Below are 8,303 nucleotides of genomic sequence, written 5' to 3'. Positions count from 1 at the left end.
CACCGTAACTGTTATACGGACCGTATAAAGTTATACGGACAATATAAGTGGTCGTATAACTCCTCTTTTTTTTCGAATTGTTCTCGTCGATTTGTTTGATCTCAAATCCTTATAACATATTCTTGGCACTTGTTTAACACTTCATTAACCATCTAAGGAGTCATATAGCTTCTTCTCAAGACATTAATAAATAATCTTTAACTCGATAATTGCTACTAACTTATACTTCACTACTTTCAAGTGGTAAGTAATGTCGCAAAAAGGCATCCACGAACTCTTGCTATACTAGGGGAGGTGAATTTTCCCTTCACGAAGACATACAAGTGTTGTACCAGTTGACGGCCACATCCCGGATTCGATAAGAAACCAGTTCAACTGACTCAGTATCGGAAACATGTTTTATTCGTAGCGTCCTCAGCATCTCATCTATAAAACCCTGCGGGTCTTCATCCGGCTTCGACCCGTGGAATTCTGGAGGATTCAGACTAATAAATCATGGGCTCTCGCACTGACCACTATGCTTGAGTGGCAACTAACTGGGTCAACAACTGAATAGCCTCGGTCATCTGCTGGCCTGAGGCGCCTAGCGGAGGAACTGGTGGTACTGGAGATGGAGCCCCTTCGTGCTCCTCCGGTAAGGGTGGAGTTGGAGAGGTACGAGATGGAACCTCGTTATGTGACTCACCCTCTTCTATCTCTGTTGGTGGCTCCCGTTCAGTCTTTTTTCCCGCCACCGTCTTGCCCTTCTGGGCCGCTGTAGTTTTCCTCTTCATAAGCATTGCTGAAATCATAACATACGATTATGGAAAAGGGGATCCTGATAACATAGCTCTATCGCACAATCTAAGATAAGAAAGAAGGTCATTTATTCCTAAATGCCTCGTATCCTCCTGTTTATAAGTGTGGCGCGCTTCACACCCATAAACAGGACCCTACCGGACACGGCTCATAGACATACCCTAGGACGAACTGCTCTGATACAACTTTTGACACGACCCAGCCAGAGGGCCATGATTGGTATCCGGTATTAGTCTACCGAGCACCTCTAGTCTTGTCACGACCCGCCAAGGGGCCGTGACGGGTACTCGGGGCTAACCACCGAGCACCACTCGTTCTGCTACTCATCATGCTCATTAAGCCTTATTTTATCAAATTCACACTCAAATCATAAGAGAATCATTTTTCATTTGAGAACATAAATACTTTCATAGACAAAAACCTTTTGGATATCAAAATAATATACATATATACGGTAGTAATCTCATGAGTCCATATAACCCACACTGCGTATCTACGAGCCTCTACTAGAGTACTAGACATATGGACGGGACAAGACCCCGTCATACCCATAATACATATATATATGTACTCAAGAATGAACCATGTAGCACCTCTGGAACAATGGAGTGCTCTCAAGTCAGCTACTGGCTCCTACAAGTTTGGATCAAGATCACCTCCCTATCTACCTGTGGGCATGAACACAGCGTCCAAAGAAAACGGACGTCAGTACGAACATTGTACTGAGTATGAGAGGCATAAATAATGAAGATAGGTCAATGAGATAGAGAAAGCATCAGTAAGGAGCAACTATATATGACTATCACTTATAAAAGAAATAACACATGCTGTCTTACTCATAATCATCATATCATATATGCATAAATGTATAAGCTGCCCGTCCATACCGGATCGGTGTGATAATCATTAGCTTGCATCCAGGCCTCCAGCGTCCGGGTATCAGCTCATGCCGCCCACTAGTGGTGTCTGCCCATGCCATCTAGACATGGTGTATACATATAGCTGCCCGCCTTAGCGGTGTCTGCCCGGCCATATAGGCGCGGTGTAATATCATCAACATGTACTCATCATAATGCATGCATAGAGACTCAAGATAGATATACTTTATCGAGGTGACATAAGGTCGTGAACCCCCGATTCCATTATGGAACATTTATAAACATTTTGCCTCACCTTGAAGGAAATAGTAAATAAGGTGAGTGTATACAGTAAACGACATCTTTAACTCTATAGGAACATCATATCATGAACATCTAGAATCTTTAGACTTAAACTCATCATCATCATTATTGAACTCATAGTATGTCTGTCATCTCGTATGGCTTTTCTTGATCATAGGCTATTAGTTTTCCAGAATGTAGGAAATTCATGAAGGGGAAGGAAAAGTCATGCTATAGGATTCATGCCATATAAATAAAGGGCTAGCCTCACATACCTTTTGCGCTTAACTAATCTATCGCTTGATCGTTCTCCTTCGATGCTCGCGTTTCTACCTTCAAGAGGATTCGCATTAACATTAGTTAATCGGCTATAAGAACGTTTTACTATTTCTAGGGAAAATTAGGCAGCATTTCCTTTGTTTCTAATACTTGTCCCACATTCTATATCAACTCCCAAACGTTCATAACAATAGTCACAATATCGCAAACAATAATCATCATTCATCTACATTTCCCACAATTCACCATTTTCCTTCAATTTCTCCACAATTATGGTTATAGCTCACTATCGCGTTTTCTCATATATAATTCTTATTCCATGGTCTAAATGTCATTAATAACATATTTACAATCACAACATATCGATAATCATGACTCAATCCAAACCTTTACCCAACAATATCACTATTCCCATATTTATGACCCATTTTCTATGTCTTTCTACAATCCATGTGTTTTTAACTTTCAACACCTTAAACAATCAAGAATGATCATAAAACTTACCTTAGATGATGGATGAACAATACTGGAGTGGAGCTTATCTTCTTGCACCAAAACCCTAACTCACTTCCCTTGAGTTTTCTTAGCTTAGATGACTTTAATGGGTTTCATACTCTTGATTCTTGTTGGTTTGATGAAGTTGATCATCACTTTCCTTTGAATTCTAATGGATGAATAATGGAAAACGTTCTGGAGGCTTCTTGGTGTGTGGAGAATTGGAAATGAAATGAATTAAAATGAGAGAAGGATCCTTATATAAAAGCTTGAAATCAGTCCCGACTGAGATATACGGTACGATCGACGAAGCGTCGATCGGATCGACGGAGTGTGGATCTGATCGTCGAAGTCGTTAAATTTCCAGTGAGCAACCTTTCGTTTCCTTTTCATTCTACGGTGCGTCGATCTAATCTGCCGAATGGTCTTCGCGCTAACTCAATTCTACGGCACAATCGACAAATCGTCGGTCCGTTCGACGGTACAAGGAACGACCGTCGAACCCCCCTTTCGCAGAACTGCAGTGGATTTTCATTTGACGAACTTTTCTCCCTTGCCTCTAACTTCTTTGGAATCTTAATTAGAATCATTAAGCAACCCTTCTTACTTGTAGGGACATCATGTACACCTTAACTTACGTTAGTCCATTCACCGCTCAGCAACCTAAAGTTTCGAGGTGTAACAAGTCTAACATTCCATAAGCATCTCTAAGTGGACCAAATGTACAACTCATGAATATCATTCCCGATACAACCATCAATAATAGTGTTCATAAGCATAAGCCAACGAGATTACCAAAATATTATACGGCAATAAGAACTGAAGAAGCCATTGAACATTTAATAGCATACATATGTCTACGAGCCTCGAGGTAAAATACACGAATCCATAAGACGGGGTAGGATTTCGCCATGCCCAACTATATATGTACAAAGGAGTAGCACCAAAAGACTGCAGCTCAGGAACAACTGGAGCGCTTCTGAGATGCCACTGATGGAGCTCCTAGGGATCAGACCCATCTATCTGTCTACCTGCAGGCATGAACGCAGCGTCCACAAGAAAGGACGTCAGTACGAACAGTGTACCGAGTATGTAAGGCATGAATAATAATATAATAATAAGAGGTACAGAACATAACATGAGATAAGAATACTTGTATACCTGATTGCCTCTTAGGGAGAATATTATGCATGCTTAGTCTTTTCATAAAAACATTTCTCGTACTTATATAACATAATAGTGCTACGGAACGTGTAGCCTGATTCGTAAATATTTTATATTGTTATGGAACATGCAGCCCGATCCATGTATATATATATATATATATATATATATATATATATATATATATATATATATATTATGTTGTTCCAGAACGTGCAGCCCGATCCATACCCATATATCTCGCGTCCAGGACGATGTCATGATATACCAACTGATCAGGTGGCTATGCGAATATAATGCCTCGCCCTTTTCCCATATCCCCTATTTATATATATATATACACACACATAAATCATATAAGCAACATGCATGAGAACCCAAATAAAAGTTACCACTTTATCGGAGTGGCATAAGGTCGGTAACCTCCGATTTATATTATGGAACAATCATCATCGCTATACCTAACCTTGAAGGAACTATGATTATAAGGTAAGATCAACATCAATGAATAGAATCAAGGAAATTATTAAATAAGCTCAATAATCTCGTCATAGCATTAAAATCATAAACTTTGAAACTTCTAGAAATAGGATCATCATCGTCATCCGCATCATCATGAAAACATAATCATCTTTAGCGTCATAAGAAACTGTAAGAATAATGAATCTCTAGCTTGTGGGGATAAGGACGTCATGGAAAAATATATATGAGTTCACAAGAAAAGAGTCATCATTGTCATCATGGTCATCATAGAAACATCTTGTTTTTAATGTCATAAAAACCTTGAGAACTAGGAACTTCTAGCTTTTCAGGAACAGGGATGTTATGGAAGACATATATGGAATCGTAACGTAGGAGTCATGCCTTTTGTTATGACCCATATTTTGTACGATCGGATAATTCGAGATAATTGCGAAAAGTCAAAGGCAAGACTATTTTCCAAAAATTATTTCGATGAACAAGTTGTTTACTAGTATGGAAATATTGAGAAAGGCTAAGGGTAAAAAGGAAAATTCGCAAGATGACTCATAGAAATATGGAGGAAGGCTAAGGGCAAATTTGGAATTCAGGAAAATAAATTTTTCATGAATTACAAAACAAAAAAAAAGGAAAAAGAAAGTGGGCTTGACTAACTTGGGCCAAAGTGGCCGGCCATGTGGGGTGGCCCAAGGCCCACATGGAGGCCTAATATGTATTCATAAAAAGATGACCAATTAGTCATCTTTTTCATTCTTAACACTTAGACCTTTCAAGAAACTTATAGAAGAGCAAAAATAAAGGCCATTCGGCCAAAGAAGAGAAAAATTGGAGCCTCCAAATTTGATCCAAAAAAATATTTTCTTCTAGTATTCCTACTAATTTGAAGGTCCTCTTGAACGTGGTACAATTGTTGGAGCAAGAAATTCCCTCTTTGTTGCAAGTTAATAATTATAGTCAAGTGGGAAATTGAGCAAAAAGGTAAGGATTCATATTCTTTTATATGTTATGGAAGGTTTGTGTATGTTGTAGTATGTAGAAATGAATGAAAATCATGAAAATAATGTGTATTGTGTTGAGCCGTGTGGTGTGGAGTTGGCCGTGTATAGGTGTGTGGTGTAGGAATGGTAAACCAATTATTTTATCTAGTGTTTTGATTGTTGTTGTTGTGGATTCTATGTTGATAATGAAAGTTGGATGATTCTAGTTGAAGTTGTAAGTGTTGGAAGGTGGTTTTGGAAGCTAATGTGACTATAATATCATTTCTTGTATCTATGGAAATAATGTTTTAGTATGTGAATTATTAGTATAGCCCATGAATTAAAGGAAGGAAATGAGTTGTCATTGTTTTGTTGAATTTGGAAGGTTTCGGATGAAGTAGGATGTTGAATGAGTTGTTTTGAATATTATGTAAATTGTTTGAAGTATTCTTGAATCATGTTAGGATGATTTCGGATTAATATTTGAATGTGGGATCATTGGTGTTAACTTGAATATATGTGATGGAATTTAATGTAAATGAAATGCCGTCGAATTGTGTGACGAAGGTTGTTAATGTTAGAATATACATATTTTTGGATTGATTGTTGAATTTGTTAGTGTGATGGTTGGTATTGTTGTTGATAATTTGGCCGAGTTGAATTCTCGGATTGTTGATTGTTGATTTGGCCGAGTTAGATTCTCGGGGATGGTGTATTTACAGGGGAAATGCTGCCGAAATTTCGGCAGATTATAAGCGAGTTTACTTGAAAGATTAAGATAAGTGTATGACAATATGTCTAATGATTATGTAAATCTCCTTGAATGTAGACTAACGAGCTTGGACGAATAAACGTAGCTAATAGGACGTGGAGCAGGTATGTAAGGCTTACCCTTTCTTTCTTTTGGCATGATTTTTATGAAACGAGCAAATGACGTATACGTATGATTTCAAAGAAATTTCCATTCTTAGAGCCACTAGGATGGCTAATATTTTTGACTACCCTAAGTTGTCTCATATGGTTTTGATGTATATCTATGATGTCTGAAGTTTGTTGATACGTTTCCAAATGGCATTCGAAAAATATTTGATATGCATAAAGTTTTGATTTTCAAATGCTAGCACGTTCGAATATTCCATCGAGTGTTCGATATATTTTGATATGTGCATACGGTTCCAAAAACTCTAATTTAATTGATCCATAACGATATCCGAAATGTACTTGACATGATTATGGCCTTGATTTTCCAAAAATGGCTTCTGAAACGCTTATAGAACGTTCTGTACTTCAAATGCTCATAACTTTCTTATACTAACTCCGATTGATCCGAAACTTGTTTATGAGCCTTCATATGTCGGTAAGTGTACGTATCCATCGAGTCTTGATTTATGTGCATATAGTTCTCACTACTCTGCTCGTGTATGTGTCGTGATCTCTTTCACCGAGTCCCGGGCCGGTATATATCGTGCGCATGGTTCGCCGGGTCCCTTGCTTGAGGGCCGGGTGCCATATATGTATTCCGGAGTATGATGTGTTATGGTGTTATGATGTGTTCATGGTTCGTCGAACCATATATGTGTATATGTATATTCTGATCTTATGATGTGATATTATGATGTGTGACGGAGATTACGGAGCAAATCTTCTGGAGTATGATGTGTGTGGCGCCAAAGCCAGGGGGCGCCACGTTCCCCGGGTCCCGTAAGGGGCCGGATACCGTTCTTGGCATGCATGATTCGTGTTTCCAGTAAGTTGTTTCTATTACACTGCATATCGTGCTTATGGTCTGTACTAACCTTCTGCACGTGCCACAGCAATATAACATGTGTATGTGGATCGGGCTGCACGTTCCACAGCAAATACATTTGTGGATCGGGCCGAACGTTCCCCGGCACTAATATGTTATATATATATGGATCGGGCCGTACATTCCTCGGCATTATGATGTTATATATGAATCAGTTATGTGTGTATGTATATGATGACATACGATGTTGGCACGCACGGTCTGTGTTTGGAAAATACGCATTTTGGCACTCTGGATGATCTACTTGTTTTCTGTACTTCTTCTGACACATGACATCGGTATACATGATTTGCATTCTGAAAAAGATAGGTCTTTTGGTATTCTGAAAATGTACTTACTTTTGTACTGTTTGTTTCGATTATGGTTCTGTTTTCTGTATTCCATGCTTTACATACTCAGTACATATTGCGTACTGACCCCCTTTCTTCATGGGTTGCGTTTCATGCCACGCAGGTACACCCAGATGAGTAAAGGACATTGCTAGAGGATCCTTCAGCTGGATTGGCAACTCCATTTGCTCCTGGAGTGTTGCCGAGTCACAATATATGTGCTATGATGTTTGTCCGAAGTTAGAGACTTTGCAGACAGAGTCGTGGGTATAGAATGTCAGTGTTGTAATCGGCTCCATCAGCCAATGTGTTATTCTGTAGTATGTGATAAATCCCATGTGGTTACAGATTTTGTTTGAATTGAGAACAAAGAAAAAGAATATTTCTGAAAACTATACTATGTATTTCATTTCTATTTGATGTAAAAGTCTAAGAAGTTTATGTGTGCACTAAAGGTCTGAGGGTTCGCTCAGCCCTAAGTAAGGGTCGGGTGCCCATCACACCGTAGGGAAATTAGGGTGTGACACCTTTAGAAAGAAAGGGACTAGCCTTAACATACCTTTTTGTCTCCTACTACTTATGCTTATCGTCCCGAGGTCGCCAATCAACATTTGAGAGAATTCATACTATCGTTAGACTTATCGTCGTATACTTATATTAAGCTTTCAAATTAAATTACTTCATATCCTGCCGAAAATCGGGCAGCATCTCCCCTATTTATATGCCTAGCCCGAAATCATAATCCGACAACCAACAACAACAACAACAACAATACCAACATCAACAACAACATTATCAATACTAATATGCTCCA

This window comes from Lycium barbarum, chromosome 1 (assembly GCF_019175385.1).
Source record: "Lycium barbarum isolate Lr01 chromosome 1, ASM1917538v2, whole genome shotgun sequence".
Taxonomy (NCBI): Eukaryota; Viridiplantae; Streptophyta; class Magnoliopsida; order Solanales; family Solanaceae; genus Lycium; species Lycium barbarum.
This window is presented reverse-complemented; position numbering follows the sequence as displayed.